General features: G+C 39.4%; 1 pseudogene across 1 annotated transcript; it reads left to right on the top strand.

Annotated features, from left to right (window-relative positions):
- The first annotated feature begins 22,475 nt into the window (after positions 1–22,475).
- Positions 22,476–25,165, top strand: LOC143538948 (putative alpha,alpha-trehalose-phosphate synthase [UDP-forming] 7 pseudogene; annotated as a pseudogene). The gene is made up of 3 exons (XR_013136345.1): positions 22,476–24,364; positions 24,454–24,727; positions 24,814–25,165. The product of XR_013136345.1 is annotated as a putative alpha,alpha-trehalose-phosphate synthase [UDP-forming] 7 pseudogene (transcript).
- Positions 25,166–25,477: the final 312 nt, after the last annotated feature.

The following is a 25,477-nucleotide window of genomic DNA, read 5'->3' as shown; positions in this document are numbered from 1 at the left end:
ATTTTGAGTTCATGTGCAAAGCTCAGCGCGAGGAGCCAACCCCTCGGCGCTTTCAAATTTTTTATAAGCCAAAAATCCAAGATTCTTGGTTCTCATTCGTTCCTCGCAGTCAGAAGGTCAAGTGCTGCACTGTTTCCATCAAGAGCCTTCATGACTGGTCTGAGAAATTTTTCTATATTAAGGCTGGTGTGATTCCCATCCGCATGACCATGCGCGCGATCACTTTTGCGCCCGCGGATGTGAATGTTTTTAAGAACCCAACTGGCGCATGGGTTAATAAGTTGACTGCTGAACCATCCCCCGCCAAGAATATTTGCGAGGAGGCGCTGGTGGGGGTTGGCACGAGCAGGAGGTGGGCCGACAGCGCGACTGAGCCTGTTATCCAAGTTGATGGATTATGTGAGTTATTAGCTCATTGCATTATTTCTGCGCGAATATAATTCGTTTTGCTGATATCATTTGTCTTGTTTTATGCAGTAAGCAAGGAGTACGTCCACGCCGCCTATGATGAGCATATGGAGGGTGGCTCTGTCGCGCTGGGCGCTGGGGAAGTTGGCTTCCCCGATCGCTTCGCTGATATGTTCATCCCTGTTGATTTGGGATTTTGCTTTGACAGCGATGCGCCTGGTAGGCCTTTGTACTTATGCTTATGCCTTTAGAATACCAAATTTGGTTAACATTTCTGTTGCACGTATTGTAGATGCGCTTGAGAACTATGAGCTGGAGCTCGCGGAAGAAGATGTGGAGGAGGAAGCTGAGGTGCCACAACTCAAGCGTAAAGCTAAAGGGAAAACTGGCGCAGGGGCCAGTAAAAAACAGAAGAAAAATGATGCCCCTGTTGCTCAGGATCCTCCTACTCAGGCGAAGGGACTTAAGAAAACCAAGGGGTTTACCTCCAAGGTTTCCTTGTCTTCTTTGCCTCATGGTGTGGGCAGTCCTCCTGTCCACACGAGGTATGGTGCCGCCACCTCCTCTCTTCGCGCGGCGGAAAAGGGAAGCGGCGTTGCGCCTGCTGTTTCCTCTTCAACAGGTATACTTTGTTTATACTTTATGGTTTTATGAGCGTGATTCCGATAGAGTTATTAATGAATCTTTGCTCACTCAACTGTTTGTAGAGCCGGCGACCTTGGTGGATCAACCTCAGGCGCAACAAGGTACCGAGGCTGCGCCGAAGGTTGCGTTGAAGTCCCCTGTTTTGCCCTCAAAAAGGGGGAAAATGGACTTCATGGCGATGTTTAACTCGCGAACGGCGGTGCGCCAAGGTATATATTGCGCTTTTATTTTCTGACTTTTTTCTTTTTAGATCAAGTCTTGAATCATTTCTCTTTGTTGGTTTTTTCATAGGCATTATAGCTGGCACACAAGCTGCTGGCGGCACTGCTGGCGCCGGCGCCAGCGCCGTTGGCTCTGCTCCTGCTCCTGCAAGCACTGAATCTCCCCTCATTGGGATTACTAAGGAGCAGGAGGCTGTTTTATGCGCTGATCTCGCGGCGTCGAGACCTCCCTCACCTCCTCCTGCGCGCAGCCCTCCTCGCGAGACTGGTTTTGATTTTTCCAGGTCGCAGGAGAAAAGGCCTGTTACAGAGGAAGATGAGGAGGTCCATTTTGAAGACTCCGATGGCGGCCGCGCAAGCCCTGTAGCGCCACGAGATTTAGTGGCGCAGTCTTCTCATGGGGCCGGCGCTGACTTTTCTGCTTGCTCCCCGCAGGTATAAGTTCGTTTTGCTCCGCTGCGCGGACTTCCATATTAGTGTTTAGATGACTAGAACGTTGCTTTGTGTTTGCAGGAAGCCGATCACATCTACCGCCCGAGATGGAATATTACTGAGGATAGCTCATTTCAGTCCATGGGGGTGTGTGAAGACTTCTGGGCTCACTCCGTGCCTCCAGCTGAAAGGAGGTTTCAGGAGGAGCGCGCCCGCGTGGACTTGCTCAACGACCATCTTTTCGCTGGGTCAGCGTTCTTTGCTGCCTCCCAAGAGCTTCGCTATGATTATGTAAAGGTGTGTGATGCTCTTGCGGAGGCCAAGCAAGAGGCTAAGGTATCTGCTTGGAATCTTTCTGACGCTCGAGAGAGAGCTGAGAAACTCCAAGCAGAACTCAGCGAGAACCGAGCAAGTGCCAACGCTGCCTTCGTGAAGCGCGGGCATGAGCTGCAGGCTGCGCGGGAGAAGCTGCAGGCAGCAGAGGCGGACGCGGCCAAGTATGCGCGGCGAGTGCGCGACTTGGAGCTGGATGCGGAGGCGCGTGATCAAGCACTTGTGCAGTCTATCACTGACAAATCTTCATTGGAGTGTGGTTGCGCGCCTGAAGAAGAAGCTTGAGGCCGCGCGGGCAGAGAAGGATGAAGCCCTGGCGACGGCAGCGTCTAGCCAAGAAGCGCTCGATGCTGCGCGAGCGGAAAGGAAAGAGGCCTTGGCGGCAGCAACGTCCGACAGAGAGGAGCTGAAACAGACCAAGGAAACTGTTGAGTTGTTAAACTCTCAGATTCCTGCTCTTGAGACGTCTGTTTCTTCCCTTGCGCAGGATCGCCAATGGCTAGTCTCACAGGGTATGACTCGTTGCGCTTATGCGATGAAATACTCAGACGAGTTTCAGACCCTTGTGATGGATTGCAACGCTGCCTCGCGCTTGGTGGGTCGAGCTGAAGGGTTTAAGGATGGCTGTGAATATAGCATGCTGAAGAAGAACCCATCCGACTACCCTTATCAGCTCGACGTTGTCTGCGCGGACATGGCCGAGGTGGGGGAGAAGTATTTGAATACTCCCATTCCCATCATTGAGCAGGTATTTTAACCTTAATGAGTTTACCTTGACTTATTTTCCTAGTCTTTTTGTACTCACACTTTTCCTTATGCTTTGCAGATAGCCTTGCTTGCTGATAGCCCGATCTCGGCGCTCTAAAGAAATTACTTGACGAGTGTGAAGGGGCTGGTGGCGGCGATGATGGCGCGGGCAATGCTGCCTCTGCTAGCGGCTCTGGCGTGGCCAAAGGACCCGCTCCTGACACTATTGTGATAGAAGACGACTCCATTCAAGACGAACAGCTTGACTATGGAAAGTTTGGAGATGACGAGGAGCGGGCTGCGCCAGATGCTGAGGGAGGTAATGATGAGGGCGATGAAGAGGCTGACGTCGACATAGAGACTTGAGAAGCCCTTCATGTTTTTTTTTTTTTATTTTTTTATTTGCAGTTTGTATCTCATCATTTTGTAAATTTGTAACATTCTATGTTTTGGAATGAAATTTTGTTTTTCCCTTATTCGCATCTTGCGCATTCCCCATTCATCTCTTTATATTGCATGTTTGCTTGTTGAATATAAGATATGCTTGCACGTTGAAATAAGAACAAGGTTGTAAGGAAATTATTTTACTTAATCCTTGTCATATTTTAAGTGATTTTGCAATATCCTGACTATGTTGACACGTGCCTTGGCGTTTCATTATTCCTCTTTTGCGCGACGTTATCGCGCATTTATTATAGGGAATTATGAGTTTTTTAGCCTTTACGTGTATGTGTTACTCTGATATCCATTACAATTCCATGCGCGACCTCGACCTGAGAACTTAACAACTATGTTTTGGCATGTGCTTTGCCTTAGTTGTGCTTAGGTATTTTTATGGTCTAGCTGCGCAGCATGTAGGATGGATCTTGTGAGTGATTTGAGCTAAGGCTCGTATTATTGGGCTAAGGCCCTGAGCTAAGGCTCATATTATTGGGCTAAGGCCCTGACGTTTTAGAGTTAAAACTCGTTAACGCGTTTGAGCTTGAAGATCGCGCATGTATGTTTTACTTCGTTTTATTTTTGTTTTGATGTCAATACAATGTTGTCATATTGCTCAAAATTAATAAAGGGAAGTGTGAAACATGTATGCAAAAGGTAATAGAACACACATTAAGAGAAGATATCGCGTATCATTATTCATAATGGCTTAAAAAGCCTTGATTACAAACTTGACAATTTTTACATGAAACATTTTCTAAGCTGTGCTGCGTTCCATGCGCGCGGGATCTTCTTTCCATTCAAGTCTTTTAAAGCGTATGCGCCTTTTCCCAATTCTTCCGAGACTTGATAAGGTCCCTCCCAATTGGGGGACATCTTTCCCGGGGGTATCGCGCGGCTAGCTTCATTGTTTCGAAGGACAAAATCATTCTTTTTGAAGTGGCATTCTTTCACGCGCTGATTGTAATACTTTTCTAGTTTTTTCTTGTATTTGGCTTCACTGATGATAGCCGCTTCTCTACGCCCTTCAAGTAAGTTGAGATCCAACCTTCTTTCGCGCTCGTTATCAATCTTACTCATCATGAGCACTCTATGGGATGGGCATCCAATTTCTGCTGGAATCATAGCCTCCGTTCCATAGGTTAGGCTGAACGGGGATTCGCCATTGCTGGTTTTGCTTAATGTCCTGTGCGCCCACAGGACATTAGGTAGCTCCTCGACCCATGAATGGGATTCTCCCTCCAACCTTTTCTTCAGCCCATTTAGCAAGCTTTGGTTCGCGCGCTCCACTTGGCCATTCCACTGAGGGTGGTATACTGAAGTGAAGATTTGGTTGATGCGCAATTCCTTGAGCCAGCTGGATATCTTCCTGTCGGTGAATTGTTTGCCATTGTCGCTCACAATTTCCATGGGCAGGCCAAAACGGCATATGATGTGGCTCCAGATAAATTGCTTCATCGCCTCGGCTGTGATTTTTGCTAGTGGCTTGGCTTCAACCCATTTTGTGAAATAGTCTACTGCCACTACCAAAAATTTTACTCGCCCTTGCGCTTGCGGTAGGGGACCCACAATATCGATTGCCCATTTGTGGAAAGGCCATGCGGAGGTCACCGGAATCAAGTTGTTCTTTGGCCGCATGGTGTTTGGCGCATAGCTCTGACACGCTTTGCATTTTTGGATCTCTTTTAACGCGTCCAAGTACATGCCTGGCCAATAGTAACCTGCGCTCATTGCCTTGGCAACCACCATGCGCGGGCCAGCATGTATTCCACAGATTCCTTCGTGTATCTCTCTGATCACATAGCTTGCTTCCTCAGCATCTAAGCATTTCATGAGCGGTCCAAGATAAGAGCGTCGATATAATGTACCATCAAGCAGTTCATAGTTCTGCGACTTGTGTCTTATCTTCCTCGCCTGTGCGCGATCGTCCGGTACCTTTCCCTCCTTCAAGAATTCCATTATTGGAGTTATCCATGATGAAGGGGTTGTATGAATTACAAGGACAGACTTCGCTCCCACCGACGGGTTGCTCATTACTTCTACCCTGACATCTTTGCCGAAATGATCGAAGCTAGTTGATGCCATCTTACTCAGCGCGTCAGCAGACTTGTTTTCACTGCGCGGAATATGTATGATTCTGAAGAAGTCAAATTGCTCGATGAGCTTTTTCGCCTGCTCTAGATACAGAGGCATGGTGTTCTCCTTGGCATCATAAAGGCCATTGACCTGTGCTGCTACCAAGTATGAATCAACATGGGCCTCTAGCTTTTTAACTCCGAACTTGTGCGCGATGCGCAGACCAGCCAGCAGGGCTTCATACTCAGCTTCATTGTTGGTGCTCTTGAAATCCAACCTGATTACGTAAGTATACTCATGACTTTCTGGATCCACCAGCTTGAGGCCTGCGCCGGACCCTTCATTGTTTGAAGCTCCATCAGTGAATAATCTCCAAACATTTTCTTCATTATTGGCTCGCGGAGGGTCTACCTCGCGCTGAGCCTCTTCAACTTTTCCTTCAGGGATTTCTGCGATGAAATCAGCTAAGACTTGTCCCTTTATTGCTGGACGGGGCTTATAGGCGATCGTGTGCTCTCCTAATTCCAGCGCCCATTTTGTCAGCCTTCCTGAGAGCGCGGGACGCCGCAAGACTTGCTGGATGTTGTAACCAGTCAGAACTTCAATAGGATGACCATTGAAATATCTATGAAGCTTGCGCGACGCGTGTGTTAGTGACAAAACTAATTTTTCCATGATGGAGTAGCGCGTCTCAGGATCTGTCAGCACCCGACTCACATAATAGATTGGTGTTTGGATTCCCTTGCGATCCACCAACAATACTGCGCCGATGGCGCGCTCACCTGCTGACAGGTACAATGTTAGAGTTTCGCCAGGAAGTGGAGCTGTGAGCGCAGGCAGATTTATCAGACATTCTTTTATCTCACTGAAAGCTTGCTCGGCCTCAGGCGTCCACTTGAATTGGCTTTTCTTTAGGCAATTTCTCAATGTGTTAACGAATGGGGTAGATTTGCTTACATGGTTCGCTAGGAACCTGTTGATTGATACCAATCTACCATTCAACTTTTGAACTTCTTTCATGGTGGATGGTGAGGGCATGTCAAGGATAGCCTCCACCTTCTCTGGGTTCACCTTGAAACCATCCTTGGTGACCATTACACCGAGAAATTTCCCTTCTTCTACGCCAAATGTGCATTTGCTCGGGTTGAGCTTCATGTTTACTTCCTTTAGGCGCCAAAGGGTTTCTTCGATGTCTTTGAGCATTTGTTTTTCCTCCCTGCTTTTGATCACCAAATCATCCACGTAGACTTCTAGGTTTCTTCCAATTTGCTCGTTGAAAACCGCGTCCATGAGTCTTTGGTAGGTGGCTCCCGCATTCTTCAAACCAAAGGGCATTTTTGTGTAACAAAAAACACCCTTGTCGGTTCTGAAGGCAGTCTTGTCCTCGTCTTGTGGTGCCATTTGAATTTGGTGATAGCCCTTATAGGCATCCAGAAAACATTTGAGCTTAAATGGCGCCACGGAGTCCACCTTTGCGTCAATGTTTAGGAGGGGGTAACAATCTTTTGGACATGCTTTGTTGAGGTCTTTGAAGTCAATGCACATCCTCCATGACCCGTTGCTCCTCTTTACCATCACAGGATTGGCTACCCATGTCTGGTATCGTATTGGGCGGATGATGTTTGCGCGCAGTAGATCCTCTACTTGCTCATTCATGGCCTTTGCCTTCTCATCCCCCATGATTCTCTTCTTTTGAGCAATTGGCTCTACGGACTTGAACGTGTTGAGAGAATGTTGCGCCAGGTCTCGCGGAACCCCAGTCATATCGGAGTGTTGCCACGCGAAGACCGAAATATACGTCGTGAGCAATCTTTTCATTCTCAACCTTGTGTCGTCTGATATCGTAGCTCCAATTGTGATTGTTTGCTCTGGGAATTTTGGGTTGAGAATCCATTCCTCTGGCGCGTTGTTTGCCATTGGAAGTTTCATTCTCCCTTCCCGCGGAATACTTGTCACTGCGCACAAATGATCTCGGTATACAAATGTTACACCTGTTGGTGTTGGGAACCCCAACGCGCCGTGCGCTGGCGACGGTATGGCGTTGAATTGGGCAATCGTTCCTCTACCCAAGATCATATTGTGGCATGAAGTGGTGGGCAAGACCAAGAAGTTGACAATTTCAGCTCGCTTGTGTTTCTCATCCCCCATAGTTAGTTCAAATTGTATCTGACCTAAGGGGTGAATGATTTCATTTGAAACACCCGAGATTGGTGCATTCACAATTTCGAGCCTTGCTTGGTCTGCTGGATCCAACTTCCTGAAACATTGCTCATACATGATGTCTGATTCACTGCCAGTGTCCATCAGGACTTTTGACACTTCATAATGAGCAATGTGTGTAGTGATGACTAGAGGACTGCTGATAGAAGGGCCTCCCCTGATTCTTGGAAAGATTACTTGTTGCTCGCGCCAATCTCCTTGGACTTGCGAGCTTCTCTTTCTCGATCTTTGCCCTTGCCTTCCTCCCTCGGCTACACAGATTCTTTTGAACTTTTTGCTGGCTGAGGCTCCATCTGGTTGTTCATTCTCTGGCCTTGGATTTTTCACCAGGTGAGCCAACTTGCCTGATTTCACATCTCTTTCAATCGCATCCTTCAAATGGTGGCATGCATCGGTGTTGTGCCCTGTGGACTTGTGAAACTCACAATACTTGCCACTGTTTGGTGGTCCCTTATAGTGTAGTGGCTTGGGGCTTTTAAACTGGACATTCTCTGTGCTTAACACTTGTGAAGGCGTTTTAGTGAGGGGAGTCCATATTCTTGGTAGAGGTCTGTTAGGCTCTCTGCCGCCTTCCCTCTTGTCACCCTCTCCGCGATTACGACTGTCTTTTTGGGGCTGGGGTGAGCTTGGTCGCGCCTGCTTTTCTGCGGGAGAAAAACTGGTTTGTTGCAACCTGGACCATACAGAGTTTTGTTTGCCCCTCCTTTCGTTGTTGCGCGATGCTTCTGCTTGGTGCCCTCTTTCTCTTGCTCTATTTTGGGCAATTTGTTTTTCATTTCGCGCGAAAACTCGCGATGCTTCCATTAGCTTGGCCCAAGTGGTTGGCATGCCATCTCTGCTCACGAGAGCTCTGCGGAGTTGATCACTGCGCGCACCTTGTATAAAGGCCACGCGCAAGAGTTGCTCAGTGATGAGCATAAAATACTTAATAAATGATCCAATATAATAATCCGTTATCGTATGTTACGTACGCGACTCTCTTAACCTTTGATTTCGAAAACACACTAACCCTAAAATCACAACACGATCTGTTCGTCATCCACCGCCTCTTCCGTCCCGTCAAAGTCCACCGTCAACTGTTGCGAACATCGTTTACCATCATGAGCACCATCCTCTTACGTCACGACCATTGATCATTGATCACCTGTCAGTTGATTAATTTCCAATTGAAATTGAAATTGAAAATGTTGAACCTAATTGATCAATTTGCCTTAAAGTTGATTCAATTAATCAACTGTTTGAGGCTTCAATCGATCAATTTTTGAGTTTTGAGTGATGGGTTTTAACCTTGAATGTGTCAGGATTTAAGCCTGAACATTTTAGATTTGGGAATTTGGCTTGAACGTTTTTGTTTTTTTTTTTAACATTTAACGTATTTCACGGACGTAATGTACGTTAACCAAGTATTGTACGTTAACTCAACCCTATAATACTTGACTAATTTTTAAATTCTAAATTTTGGTTCTCAAAACGTTTATGTTTTTAACTTTGTCGTTCTTTTCTGTTGCAAAATACTTATTTCTAGGGATGAGCATTTTGTCCCAAATACATGTAGTCGAACTAGTACACGTATCTGTACCCGTACCGATTTAGCCTATTCGGAGGGTATTGGTACTCATTTTTGTTGAATTTCGGTACATGTACAATCGAGTACATGTACAGGTATGCTTGGCAATTTGTGCCTGTTTGGAGTATATGCGGGTTTAATTGGAATTCTTCATATCCTCCACTTGTGGCCTAGTAGCAGGAGGCTTAGGTTCTCCAGTGGAGACTCAAGTTCGAATCCCACTAATGTCATATTTGGGTGGATATTGGCAATGACAGATTTGAGCTAGGCCTTGTGCAAAGGTTGTCAGTTCGAATCCTGAGCCCATTTGGGTTTTCGTCACACCGTGTGTTACGCCAGAGAATTCTGCTCTTGTGGTGGCACAACGACTGTCAAGTGGCAGTCGGCGGTATGGTTTCTTGGGGGAACGCCCAAGCCAAACTCTGAAGCCAGCGTGGGCCCTGTTAAAACAACATAGTCTGGCCAGAGTGGGGCATCGGGGCTCTCCAAATTTGAAGAGTGTGGTAGCCTAAATACAACAAAGTCGCCGTTCAAAAAAAAGTACCAAATGCTTCTTCAATATTAAATAATATAATATTAAATAGTATAACATCCAAGACTTGAACCAACAAAGAAATCAGTTAAAGTCAGCGACCGAATTAAGGTTCTTCAATATTATCTTATCATTAAATCGGTGACCAATTTGGTACTTGCACTAATTTGGTACCGGTCATGTACCTGTGAAAATATCGAACCCGGACTAATTCAGGTTGTTTGTTACTCGTACTGGTACCGATCTCAAGATCGTTGAAGATTTGGAAATAAAAAACCCAAAGTGGTACAAAAATGGGTACTGTACCGAAATACCCGTACTCGTACCATACCAAAAATTTGGTACGAATATTGGTACATGTTTTTATTGATTTTTGGTGCGGGTACATGCACGAGTACGGATACAGGTATTGTCCTACACTTATCCCTACTTATTTCTATCAACGTTTCGATGTAATATTTTTAATGGTTTCGTTTAATATAAAGTTCTTAATATTATCAGCGATCAATCCAATGTACGAGTCTACGACAATTAAGCTTTTTATACAAAGTTTTGAATGTTATCAACGACGTTAATGTTTAATTTTCTTATAAAGTTACGTATTTTATCAGCTTCCAGTTCGTGACAACGTTTCAACATTAGTTTTTGGGTGTTGCTAAACGTACCACCCTCCCCTTCATTTTTACTAAACGTACCCCTTCCCTTGAGTTTTCTCATGGTTTTACGCCCCTTCCCCGCGGCAATACAAGGATTATGATACTAGTAATTAACTAGTTTTTCTACTCGGCACGTTGCGCTGGGGTCAGTTGGTAAAACCCTATCGTTGAAACACGGGCGTTGGTAAACTCGAGCGTTACAACGATAAGTCGAGACGAATTTGGTCAGTATCGGCTGCGTTCGTCATGATAACATATAAGAAATTTGAGCGTTCGTCATGATATAGACACCATTGGTAAAATTTGAGCGTCAAAACCCAAATAATCAATTCGTCAAATTAACATATAAGAAAACAAAATATTAAAGACGGTGTTTATTTGGTTGGCAAGTTGAAAAAATATAATTGAGGTGGACCAACGACCAGTTATTTTATTTTTTTTTTGGGGGGGGGGGAGGGGGAGGGGGTGGGGGTGTCGGTCGGTAAACTTGCGCATTGGTAAAACCCGAGTGTTGCCAGTCATGGGCTTCAAATAAGGCCGAGAGTATGCGAGAACTCGGTCAGTTTCTTTCAGATTTGGTATGATACAGGAACTTAAACAAAAAAAATTTGACATTTGATCGATTTCCATAACATTTATTATGGTAACAGAAGTAAAAAAACAAAAAAGAAAAAAAATCATCAACCACCACTGTGCCGCCAAGTGGCCTAATAGGCCACTTACGACACCAAAGTTATTCTTTATACATATAGTAATTAATTATTATTTAGCGAATAAAATGTTAACATAAGCGCAATAATAGCTGTAAATCATTTTGTTAAAGAACCCACCCAAAATACTTACCATACCTTTTAGGATAAATAAATTTAACATTTGATATTCTAATGCCTATGTATTTACCGGTTCACACTAGTAATCGTGCCTAAAAATAATACTTGTGATACTCGTTCACTTGTGTGATTGTTTTATCATATGTTACACTAGCTTTTGAACCCGTGTATTACACGGGATTTGTTAAATAATAAAAATACATAAAGTCCGTTATTTGAAAGAAATAAACAAAATTAAAGGTAAACGGAAAATAAAATATGTTACAAATAATAAGAAGTCTAAAATCTTAAATTTAAAAATTCGAGAAAATCTCTTTATATACAATATCTGACAAGATTGTTTTGACTTATTACCCATGTATAGCTATGATGAATGAGATGAACGATAAGAGCATTCCCAACCCATTCCCCAAAATTATGTGAAGATGATTTGTAAATTATAGGGTGGGGTTGTGAGTAGAGGAGAGAAAATTTATATGTGAATGTTAAATTTGAGGTTTTACCATAGATACTATATAGTTTTTTAATATTTTTTTAAAGTAGTTGTGAATGAAATAGAGAGAAAATATGATGATAAAGGTATAAAAATTATTATTTAATTAAATATGAGAGAAAAATATAGTGTTTTTTAGTGTAATTATATGATATATATATGGATATAGGGTAGGGAACGGGCTGGGAATGCTCTTAAAGAATTAAAAGAAAAATTATAACTTATTTGTCAAAATTGTTTTGACCCATGACTTATGCATAGAAAGGATAAATAAGATGAGAAATTAGAGAATTAGAAAAGAAATTATAATCCATTTGTCAAAATTACTTTGGCCCATGACACATGGATATATAGATGAGATTAGAAAATTAGAAAGGAAATTATAACCCATTTGTCAAAATAGTTTTGCCCATAACCCATGGATATATAGAATGGATGAGAAGAGAGATTAGACCAATAATGAATGTGAGATTGCCACATCATCCTCATTATTTTCTTTTATTAGTATTGTTAGATTTCACGTTGTTGCATTGATTTTAGTTTCACTTTCTATAAGAATATAGCTACTTAATTAAATAACATAATTAGGCACACATTTCAATTTTAACTGATATGCTAAAACACAATAATATAAATACTTAACTGTAGTCAAATGTATTCATACGTTCACACTAATAATCATACGTAACAGTTGCAATAGTCTACGTTACAACGAGTATTAACACTACTACGTTGCGACGGAGGCGTAAAACCATTAAAAAACTAATTTGTTAACTCAATTATGGTTTTAAAGTTATTCGAGCCATTAAAATAGGAAGCAAAGAGACTATTTGGATCAGACAAACGAAAAGTAGATGTAAAAACGTTGAAGCACGCACACGCGTTTCTAAATAATAATTACAATAAATTGTGAAAGAAAAATCTAAAAGTTAAGGATCTAAATAGTAATTATAACAGAGTATAAGGGTAAATAATGAAAATTAAAAATAAAACATAAAAAGAGAATCTTATGTAAATTAATGGGTTACACATTTCATTGTCAAATAAGAGGGCCGAAGTAATTATGACATAGTGTAAGTATAAGAGTTAAGTGTTATTTTAGTAACTATGGTTTATCTCATTGCATAATTTTACTACCGTTTTTGAATTTATTACAAATAACTACTTTATTTTTCTAAAACTTGTTATTTTAGTATTTTTTTCTAACTTCGTTTATTTTTGTTCGTCAATTCAGGGGTAATTTGGTAACTTCGTTGTTTTATTTATTTTTTTTCATCTCTATGAAATGACTTCACCTTTTATACTTTCATAACCCTAAATTCCCGAATCCTAACACCTGCCCATCAATTGATCATCGATTCTTCAAACTCCCGCTTCATCGATCATTGAATCTTCAAGAAATGGAGCAATTTGATTCCTAATATGGCTGAATTTTTGTCACATCCCGACTTAGAGCCTAGGAGTGTGACACCTAGTTGGTACCTGTTTTGTATATATATTAGAGTTATGGGTCAATTTTAGTGAAGACTTTAAGTTATTATAATATTAATTTACATTGAAAACTTACTGGGGAATTAAATACCCGAGTATTTGTTTTACAAAATATTGTTTAAATTACAAGAATTTTATAATTAAAATTGAGCCATCTTGTAATGCGAGCTTCTATTCCTATGATGACTCTAATCCTTGCTAATGCTACTAAACTCAGTTAACTGCAATGTGGGAATAAAATACGTCAGCTATGTGCTGGTGAAACGTTTGACTCTAAAAGCATTTAAACAACAATCATAACACAAATATAGTTTTCTTGACAAGCTCGGCGGAAATATTTCTATTTCCGGTATCTATACCATTACCCTACACACATACAAGTTTCTCCGAGCCACGTAGCCCATACCGTAGAACTAGTTATGACTGCTAACCCGTGGCCAAGTAACCTTCGAATGTTTAGGTTAAACAGTTATGTTTGGATCCATACACAAGTGTAATCCGTCTGAGTTGCTTTTATTCTCTAATTGTATTATAACGTTTTAGAGATCACGTAATCTCATTTAAATGTTTGACTGACTCTCTAAGACAAGCAACCCGTTTATCTTATATAGTATAAATCTGTTTTGATTGTTTGTAAAGGTTTAGCGTATTCACCTGTACCGTCGGGGTGTTGTTGATAAACCTTCTTAATATTAATGTGAATGATGTTAATCTACAAATAAATAGGTTTGTATAATTACCTTGATGGTATTTCTTGATTAGAAGACTGCAAACCCTAAGTCTAATCAAGAAATACCATCAAGTCTGGTTTTAACCTACACTACAGACCCTAAGTCTGGTTTTAACCTTGATTAGGTTTGTGAATGTTTGTATTTGAAATTGTATTTGTATTTGTGTGAAGTATGATATAGTATGCTTTGGCCTAATAGGTAACGTTGGTGAGTTTCTCCAGGTAAGTAAACGGGTCCCGCGGTTGATTAAGATTTGTACAAATGTAACATCCAACTTTTGTTAAATAATAAATAACATAAAGTTTTGTTATAAACTGTGTGTCATTAAATTAGTTGTGCGTTAAGTGTTTGGATATTATTTGGAATTGGAATTGTGAGTGGGTTGTGGGGCCTGTAACCCCCCCTATATAAACCCAACGCCTCCACCCTTTCACCATTTCCTCCCTTTTACATACACACTAGAACACACATTTTCTCTCAAGACCCGAATCCGAATCCAGGCTAAAGCAAGGAAGATCTTTGTGTTCAAGTGTCTTCAAACAACAAGAACACGTTCAGATCTACGTAGTGTTCAGTTCCGAACCGAACCCGAAGAAAAAGTTGAGTTTTGGTTAGAAAGGTTAAGTTTTACGGTCGAATTCGATATGCAAACCGATAGAACGAGAGATCGGGTTGTAGGATGTAAGAAAAACATAAACTTGGTGAGTTATAACCTCACGGGTGCGATATAGGACAAAAAGGTGATGTTCAGACCTCATAAAACACGGGTATACAAAGTTGGTACAACCCAAAACCCATAAAAAAGGTAAAACCGGGTCCTAAGGAAGAGTCACGGAGTAATTTGGCTTAAAATGGCAAAAATGAAGAAAAGGAGATATTTTCTTAAAGGTCGATTTCGCATCGCACAGCTCAACCCCAGCTAGGGGCTCTGCCCCTTGGACCCTGCTAGGGGCTGCCGCCCCTAGACCCCGCAACCAGGGGCGCTGTCCCCGGACCCCCGTTAGTTGAGGGTTTCATTAACTTAGGTGTAGGATGTAGTAGTAATGGATAATTGACACGCGTAATGTATTGTACAGTTAGCCGTGCACAACTAAGGAAGGGCATTACCGTTAACGGAGAGAGAAACCGACTCCAGGTGAGTTCTAGCCCCTTTATCTGTTATGTTTTCAGTGGCTGTGTGCATACTCCTATGTGGTAGATAACACACTTACTTGATTGGTAAGTGTATGATACGTGTATGATTGTGTATTGAATGAATTGTTACATAATGATTGTATGAACGAGTATGTATATATATTTATAAATAGAAAATATGTAAAGTATGCACGCATGATAAAGGTATGATTATTCGAGACAGAAGGGACCAGACCCTTATAATATCTGAGATGATAGGAACCAGACCCTCATAATATCTATGATGTTAGGGACCAGACCCTTATAATATCTGTGATGTTAGGGACCAGACCCTTATAATATCTGTGATGTTTAAGATAGAATAGCTTATGGTATACCATAGGGTTTTATGAAAGAAAGTATGTAAGAGCGTAAGCATGTATGTAAAGTATTTATGAAAGAAGTGATAGTAACTAAGGTATGAATACGTATCTCCGGACACGTATGAGTACGGTATGAATGTAATGTATGTTATTTGATTAACTAGAACTCACTCAGCGTAGCTGACTTTTAGTATGCATGTAGGCAAATAGATTGAGGCAGCTGGCTTGAGGAGGGACACATGGCATGAACTGAAGAGACTGGCATCCATGATGAAGTGTCATGACTGTTTTAATTAATGTTTATGAAAAGAGAATTTGTATGTTAAGACAAAAACAAATGTTTTGTAATGTAATGTTTGAAGTTTTAAATTATTCTGCGAAGTTTTAATTAACTCTGATATTTAGAACTGTGTTTATGAGTAAATCCAACACCAAAGTAGGGTTTCCGGGAACGGGACTTTACAACAAATTACTTTCTTTAGGCAAAAAACCCACTAGGAGAGATGTCCCCCTTTCGGTTACTACATGCCCGCAAAATATAATTTTGTTCAACATTGCTTCTTATAGAAGCAACATTTATTAAAAACCTTTGTGAATGATTTAATAATCTTTTCAAGGTTAAAAGGCCATAGCCTTGACTGAGTCTAAGCTATTCATAACATACTTGAAATAACTTAAACGTAGATCCTACCTTAGTGGACACTCGAGAATGCTAATAACAAGAAAGAATGACAACTTGGTTGGCAGGGTCTCGATACTAGCACGCTTAAATGATCAAAAAAGCGTCGGGACTTTGATCTTTGCACGAATTCCAAGAAAACAGGGTGTCGGCACGTCGTAGCAATCGGGCACGCTTCGCTAGGTTAAGTGTGTATGTTTAGAGGTGAGTTTTGGGATAAAATGACTCAAATCTATCACTCCCCTTTTATAGCCAAAAGAGTAAAGTGCCATTTTCGTCCTTGTGGTTTGGCAAATAACGCGAATTTAGTCCAAAAAGTTTATTTTTTGCATATGGACCCTCCACGTTTCCCAATTATTGCCAATTACATCCAAATCACTAACTCCGTTAAATTGAATCGTCAACTTAGGGGTAGGCATGTCTTTTCACTCTTTCTTTATTACATGAGTACAGTGCCAAAATCGTCCCTGAAGTTTGGTCACATTTGCTAATTTTGTCCAATTTTTTTTTTCGCAATTAGACCCTTGATGTTTCCCAACTGTTACCAATTTCATCAAATTTGTTAACTCGGTCTAAATTTAACGTTAACTCAGGGGTGTTACTGTCCTTTTACATATTTGTTTACATTGTTATAATTATTACGCTGAGCTAAACCCCTTATATGACTAAATATAAAGATGAATAAACAAACGGATAATATATTGGATTCAAACATAGGAATCGTGAAATGTTATATATGTCCTCAAACAAACACATAATAACAATAATGTAAACAAACATGTAAAAGGACAGTAACAACAATAAGTTAACGTTGAATTTAGACCAAGTTAACAATTTGGACGAAATTGGCAACAGTTGGGAAAAATTGAGGATCTACTTACGAAAAAAATATTTTTGGACGAAATTCGTAAATATGACCAAACCTCAGGGATGATTTTGGCACTTTACTCATATAAAATAGTTAAAAGACATGTCTACCCGTGACTTAATGATTAAATTTAATGAGGTTAGTGATTTGGATGTAATTGGCAAGAATAGAGAAACGTGGAAGGTCCATATGCAAAAAATAAACTTTTTGGACTAAATTTGTATTATTTTCCAAACCACAATGACGAAAATGGAACTTTACTCTAGCCAAAATTTGGCTTCCTTCGCATAACGCGAAGGACAAAGCTTTTGTCCGTTCGCGTCGCGCGAAGCAACACTCTGCCACTAGTTGGCACGTGCCCTGTACAATCGTGCCATGTGTTAACACGTGGTTGGACCGTGTACCCGAATATTTAGCGAGGTTTCATGTGGCGCGAAACTAGCTTCATCTTGGTTTCCGTGATGGTTATTTTGCATAGCATGAAGACATTTCTATTAACGCTTCGCATAGCGCAAAGGGTTAAAAATTAGGGTTTTTTAAGCCCCTAAACTTTTGAATATTGGAAATTTTGGTAAAATTTTATGTAAGAAATTTTTTAGGTGTTACAATTGTGGTTTGTCCGACTGGAATCGATGGCCATTGTTCAGCCATATTGTGAAACGGATTGCTCGATTGCTTAAACAGTTTAAAAAATGTTTTAGTAGTGCAGTAGTGTATTGTGGCCCACCACCACTATTCCAGATCTATCATTTTCCTGGTGGTACTTGGTATCTCTTTTAAAATTCTTTAATTTATCAACTAAATCCTTACAAGAGTGACAATTCCTCGGCTTATCATCAAGCTCGGAACTTGGTATCTATTTTAAAGTAATCCAAGACCTTACAAGACTAGCAATTTCTCGGCTTATCGTTAAGCTTAACACTTGAGATATATTTTAAGAGTATCTTAACATTACTCATCAAGTGATAACTGCAACATAACCTTTACTTATTAAAAACCGATCACATATTTAACCAATATTATTAAAACTTCAATTAAGATTCATTATAAACAAAGATGATACTATTAAAGTTTAGCCAATAGTAAACATGATGTTTTTCATAAAAGTAATAGATACAAACATGATTAAATTAAAACAATCTAACCAATTTGAATGATTAACCTTTGATGCTAATGATTTCTTCCACAAGCTTCAATGGTTGGATGGATGGGATAATTCCATTATTAATGGTGGTGAAAGGAGGTGACTAAAGTAAATTTTATGGTGTTGCAAGGTATCTAAGGTGTATTGAATATGGAAGATAAACATCCAATTTATAGGATGAATCTGATGCCAAAACACAACCATGTTTAGCAAAGCACAGCCATGGTGACCTTTTTTGTCATGTTGTATTTAATGTATTGTCAGGCCGTACAGCAAGAGTGAGCACAGTTGTGACTCAAGAACAGTCCAAATTTGTCTTTTTCTCTTGTACTTTCAACATGGGGCGTGTTTTGGTAAAACACGACCATGTTAAGCTTCAGAACATTCTATTTTGTCTTTTCCTCTTGTTCTTGTTAGCGTGGTTATGTTTTGTCTTCCTGAATTTTATTTTTACTTCGTATGCTCTAGACATGGTCATGCCTTGATTCACATGTTGAGTCTGTTTTTACCGGTTTTCTTCATATATTAGCTTATTTATTCTCAAGGGCTATATTTACCTATAGATAGAATTTATAAACATTAGTGGTTATTTATTTTAATATAATTGCCGATATTACGCTTATTTTGAGACATTTTAGTGCCGAAAAAATGCATAAATTATTATACATTAACCATCTCAAATTTTACCAACTACTGATTTTGGTTTCAGTTTATATATCAATTAATGGCTAATCAATTATTCCGTTTCTTAAGATGAGTATCTTTTATTTTATTTTCGATGCCATACTCATGTATTTTAAATTATTATTTTTTATTTCCAATGCCATACTCATGCATTTCAATTTTTTTTATATCGTGTGTAATTTGTAAAGGGATATTTTTTGTAACATACATAATTGTGAACTAAAACATCATATGTATCATTGTCAATGTTGCAAAAATCGCTAGGCAGACTTTAGGCGGCCGACTGGGGAGCTGGGAGTAGTCAGAGTACTCGGACATGGTAATTATAATGAAATTAATTTTTAGACATTATATATTTGTCAAAATAAACATAATTCATGTCAAAAAGGTACTTTAGCTGACTCGGCAACTTTTGAATGACTTTTAACTGACTTTTAGAGAACTCTAGCCCGCCTAGCCCGACTTTTTTTTCCGACTTTTTGCTTACTTTTTACCGACTTTTAGAAATTCCTAGCCCGACTAGCCCGACTTTTGACCGCCTAGCCCGACTAGTCCGACTTTTGACCGCCTCCGACTAATCCAGGCCGACTTGAAAAAAGTCTCCACGCTAGGGGTCCGAGGACCGACTAGTCGGCCTTGGAATCCGACTTTTACAACACTGATCATAGTTATCAAGCAGAACTTAAGATGGAATTTTTAACTGCAAATTACATATGTTTTGTAATGGGCATGAAAAGATTGTCCGGATTGTGTTTTATTGCTAATGGATCAAATTTTGTTAGTGGCCATATCAAATAATTTTAATATTTTCAACACTGTTAATCAAATAAAGATAATGCAAAAGGCCTCTAATTTTCACTCAGCTTTAGGCCATCTAAATGGTTGGGTCGTTGTTGCTCAAGTGTAAATGCGTAATTATGCTAAGTTCAAGTTTTCAATTATTTTTAAGTTTATAACAGCTGCATAACAATGATATAATGAATATCACATGCGTATCATTTTTTTATAACCTTTTCATCTTAAAACATCTAAATATCACATAAACTATGATAAACCAAAGTTACATTTAAAACTTAAAAAGCCACCTTTTACTTATTTTACATATCATATAACGTATTTATGCACACTACAACTTAATTTTATAACCAGTTACCAACGTCACATAAAAAAGACCCGACCCAATTTCAAACCCGAACACGCCAACATCAGCTTCTTTATCCTCATGTTTTCTCATCCCTATTTGTATAGAGTATTTAATTATTTCTTTAACCAAAATGAAAATACTATCATGATGAAAACCTGTTCTAAGTGCGGTTAGCATGGTCATGGTTTGTCTTCCTGAATTTTGTCTTTACTTCGTATGTTGTGGACATGGTCATGCCTTGATTCACCATAGGGTGTGTTAAGTCTGCTTTTACTATTTTTCTTCGTATATCAGCTTGCTTTATTCTCTAGGGCTATATTTACCTATAGATAGAGTTTATAAACATTAGTGGTTATTTATTTTAATATAATTGCCGATATTACGCTTATTTAGAGACATTTTAGTGACGAAAGATGCATAAATTATTACACATTAACCATCTCTAATTTCATTATTTACCGGTTGTTGATTTTGGTTTTAGTTTATATAAAAATTAATGGCTAATCAATTATTTCATTTCTTACGATGAGTATCTTTTATTTGTATTTTAAATTATTTATTTTTATTTCCAATGCCATACTCATGTATTTTAAATTATTAGTTTTTATTTCCAATGCCATACTCATGCATTTTCATTTTTTTATATCATGTGTAATTTATAAAGGGATACTTTTTGTAACTTACATAATTGTGAACTAAAACATTTTATGTATCGTATGTATCGTAGTTATTGAGCAAGACTTAAGATGGAATTTTTAACTACAAATTACATAAGTTTTGTAGCGGGGCATGAAAAGATCATCCAGATTGTGTTTTATTGCTAACGGATCAGATTTCATCAGTGGTCATATCAAACAATTTTAATATTTTTAAGACTGTGAATCAAATAATGACAATACAAAAGGTCTCTGATTTTCACTCAGTTTTAGGCCATCTAAATGGTTGGGCCGTCATTGCTCAAGTGTAAATGCTTGATTATGTTAAGTTCAAGTTTTCAATTATTTTTAAGTTTATAACAGCGGCATAACAACGATATAATAAATATCACATGCATATCATTTTTTTTAACCTTTTCATCTTAAAAAGTCTTTAATCACATAAATTATGATAAACCAAAGTTACATTGAAAACTTAAAAAGCCAGCTTTTACTTACTTAACATATCATATAACGTATTTATTCACACTACAACTTAATTTCGTAACCAGTTACCAACGGCACATAAAAAAAGACCCGACCCGATCTTAAACCCGAACACGGTAACATCAACTTCTTTATCCTCATGTTTTTTCATCCCTATTTGTATAGAGTATTTAATTATTTCTTTAACCAAAATGAAAATATTATCATGATGATAACCTTGAAAGTATTTAATTATTTCTAGGTGCGGATTAATTGCTAGTTATTTTGGTCGTTTAGTATTTATGATTAAGATTAATTGCTAGTATTTATGATTAAGAATAATTTATTGCTAGTATTTATGATTAAGATTAATAATAACCTTGAATTGTACATACTTTATCATGAATAATAAAGTACTTTTTATTTTTTAATCAATCAAAAAACCCAAATTAGAAAGTATCCTACACTAAACTAAACTAAAACAAATAGACACGTGACACCAACACTACCCCACCACCGTACACCGCGGTGGCGCGTGATGTTCAACATCCAGTTGGTTGCTCTGCTGGTATCCCTTATCCTTATTTCCTTTATTTATTATTTTATTATTAATTTGAAACCATAAATATGACATAAGCACCGACCTGAGTGTTATGACTTGTAGCTTTATATTTCATCACTCTCTAAAATACCTTCTTCATGTTTCTTACACCCACAGATTATTAATATTCAAAATCAAGAACCCATTAATCTTTTCAAACTTTTTCATCTGGGGTTCGATCTTTTTAAGCTATAAACCTATAAATCATCGATCTTTATCGTCATCAAAGGTCAGTTTTCAAGATTTCTTGAAATTAATTGACATTTATATAATTTGATTATGTTTTTGGTTTTTTTATGAAATTGATGACGTGTAGATTGTAATTTGGGTGATTTGGTATGAAAATGATCATAATATGTTAACCGAAGAATCTTATTCCACTCGCATTTTCGACGTTTCTTATCGTCCTCTGTTCTTCGTATATGAATCTTGATTATGTTTTGGATTGTTATTTGTGTGTTTATGATTACATTCTTGATGAATTTGAGTTTAATTTCGTTGAATTTGGTTTGCATTTTGATTATGATCCACGTGTTGCTATATGGAAAATAGTCAATTTTACATTTATTTTGTTATTGAATTTGAGTATATTAATGACGTCAGCATTGCTGATTCACTTGCATTGTCAGCATTTCTTGAAAAATAACTTGTTTATGTTAAGTTTTTTATATAAATTATATAAATTGTTATCTTGCTGATTTTGGGTGGATTTAATTTTGACTGAATTTGACTTTGAATTTTCAATAATTTTTATCTATTGAATCTTTTGAGTTCTTGTATGTTTTCTTGATTTGATTTGGACATGTGGTTATCGGTATATGATTGATTCGATTAACGTTGTGTTGTGTTACTTGTTTGCAGATCATTTCCATAACAGTCGTTATCGAAGAATCTTGATATTATATACAAATTTGGAAAATGTCTACTGCTTCACTTTTACCAGGATATGATCAAGATCTCATCGATGCATCTGACGCTCCTTCAGATGCCCGGAACAGGCTGATCGTGGTGTCGAATCAATTACCCATAATTGTTACGCGTACGCATTTCGAGAACGAAGGGGACCTTTGGGAATTCGACTGGGACGAGAGTTCGATTTACATGCACATTAAAGACAGTGTGCCCGCAAACGTTGAGGTTTTCTATGTTGGCACGCTTAGGGCTGACGTTAGCCTGGACGAACAATATGACCTGGCGAAAGTATTACTCGAAAGATACAACTGCGTGACGGTTTTTGTCCCGGCTGAAAAATGGGACCAACATTATAACTTGTTTTGTAAGCAGTACCTATGGCCGAGATTTCATTACAAGCTTCCGGCTTCGGTTTTCCCTAATGCCCCCTACAGTCGGGACTTATGGAGCGCGCACGTTCATGTGAACAAAGCGTTTGCAGAAAAGGTGATCGAGACGGTAACCGACAAGGACAGTTATATTTGGATACATGACTACCATTTAATGATGCTGCCAAGTTTCTTGAGGAGGAAATTTAGTGGTTTCAAAATCGGGTGTTTTCTGCATAGCCCGTTTCCTTCATTTGAGGTTTACAAAACCTTACAGATGAGGAACGAGATCCTGAAGGGTCTGTTGGATGCTGATCTTATCGGCTTCCATACATCTGATTATGCCCGTCATTTTCTATCATGTTGCAGCCGAATGCTCGGTTTGGATACTCGGTTGAAAAGGGCGGACTTGTTCTTGGAGTACAATGGAAGGAACATCGAGATCAAGATTAATCCGAGTGGGATTCACGTCGGTCAAACGGCGTTATGCTTGGATCGGCCCGATACAGGAGTGTTGGTTGAAGATCTTAAAAATTATTTCGCAGGGAAAATCGTGTTGGTTGGAGTTGATGATTTGGATGTATTCAAAGGTGTGAACTTAAAGATTTTAGCAATGGAGGAGATGCTAAAAACTTACCCGGATTTGGTGGGATTCGTCGTTTTGGTGCAAATTTTGAACCCGCCCCATGGGCCTGGTCAGGATGTGGATGACATCAAAGATGAGTTAAAATCAATCTGTGAAAGAGTCAATAATATATTCGGAAGCCAGGGATACAAGCCGGTTGTGCTTATCGATCGGCCCATTCCGTTATGTGAAAGAGCTGCTTATTATTCTATTTCCGAGGTGGCAATTGTTACACCGTTACGTGACGGCATGAATCTGATCCCGTACGAGTACGTCGTGTGCCGGCAATGTGGTGATGTTAATCTTGATCTCGGTGTTGGTGATAACTCTGCCAAAAGGAGCATGCTAGTAGTCTCCGAGTTCATTGGGTGTTCACTGTCTTTAAGTGGGGCCATACGGGTCAACCCGTGGGACGTGTCAGCCACAGCAGAAGCCATGTTCATCGCCATCACGGCTTGCGATATCCATAAAGAAACCGTTCACAAGATCCATTATCAATACATTATCACCCATGATGTATTAAACTGGGCTCGTAGCTTCTTCGAAGATTTAGAGCAAACTTGCATCGATCATTCCCACAAACGGAGCGTGAATTTAGGGTTCGGGTTAGATACTAGAGTTGTTTTGTTTGATGAGAATTTTAGCAAGTTGGACGCGAATATAGTGGAGAATGCATATAGTATGGCTCAAAACCGTGCCATACTTTTGGACTATGATGGCACCATTACTTCATCAATCAATAAATTCCCAACTGCATCTGTTATCTCCATGATCAACAAACTATGCAGTGATCCAAAGAACACAGTGTGCATCATTAGTGGACGCGATAAAGATAATCTTGGCATTTGGTTCGGCGCGTGTGACAAACTCGTCATTGCAGCCGAGCACGGATACTTCATAAGGTATAAATGTGCATTTAATGTTTGTTATAAATAATTAATAAGTTAATAACCCCTGCAAATCTTACAGTTATTTTGTGAAATCATATTAGGTGGGCGGGTAATCAAGATTGGGAACCGTGTGGGGAGATGAATAATGTTGGGTGGATGGAGATCGCTGAGCCGGTTATGAAGCATTACACCGAAGCTACTGACGGTTCATATATTGAAAAGAAGGAAACCGCGATGGTTTGGCACTATGAAGATGCCGATAAAAGTTTTGGCGTGCACCAGGCTAAGGAGCTGCTGGACCATCTTGAAAGCATGCTGGCTAACGAGCCTGTTGCTGTGAAACGCGGTAAATACATTGTAGAAACTAAACCACAGGTACACCCATTTAACTCTTTATAGAATCAATCTTTTAAGTTCAAGTTCTTTAAATCTTATTAATATGTGGTCGGTTACCGTTATAGGGGGTTACTAAAGGTATGATTGCAGAGGAGATTTTTGCATTTATGGATGGATATGAAAAGCGGGCCGATTTTGTGTTGAGTATTGGAGATGATAGAAGTGATGAAGACATGTTTGTGGCAATTGCGGAGGAAATAAAAACGGGTGAGATAACTAACAATAACTCAGTGTTTACATGTACTGTGGGGGCGAAACCAAGTGCAGCCGCGTACTATTTAGACGAGGTGGAAGATGTGATAAAGATTCTCGAGAAACTCGGGCGAGTCAGCAACGGAGAGTGATGATCCGGGAGGTTCTCGCGGTCTTCATGAGTAAAAAGTTTTGGACTTTTTATTCATGAAGATTAGTGGGGGAGTTATATAGTATGAAGTTGAGTTTTTTGTTTTCTGGAGAATCTTATAGATATGATGTTACTTACTTGCATATGATACCTTAACTTTGGTCTCTTATAATATATGTGATATTTTGATAGTTAGGTTAATTGACTATTGGGTGATGCTTGAAATTGTTGGTGCTAAATCTTGTTGGTTGTAGTGCTTAATTGGCTTTCCATTTAGGGTGTTTTTGGGTTGAGAATTTTTAACTTGAAGATTCAAATTTGAACTTTAAATTCGAATATTCGAATTTAGTTTGAACCGAATTGAATGGCTTAGATAATCTTCAAGA

This window comes from Bidens hawaiensis, unplaced genomic scaffold, assembly GCF_021521415.1.
Source record: "Bidens hawaiensis isolate Kalapana, Puna unplaced genomic scaffold, B.hawaiensis_p1.1 tig00011766_1, whole genome shotgun sequence".
NCBI lineage: Eukaryota > Viridiplantae > Streptophyta > Magnoliopsida > Asterales > Asteraceae > Bidens > Bidens hawaiensis.
This window is presented reverse-complemented; position numbering and strand designations above follow the sequence as displayed.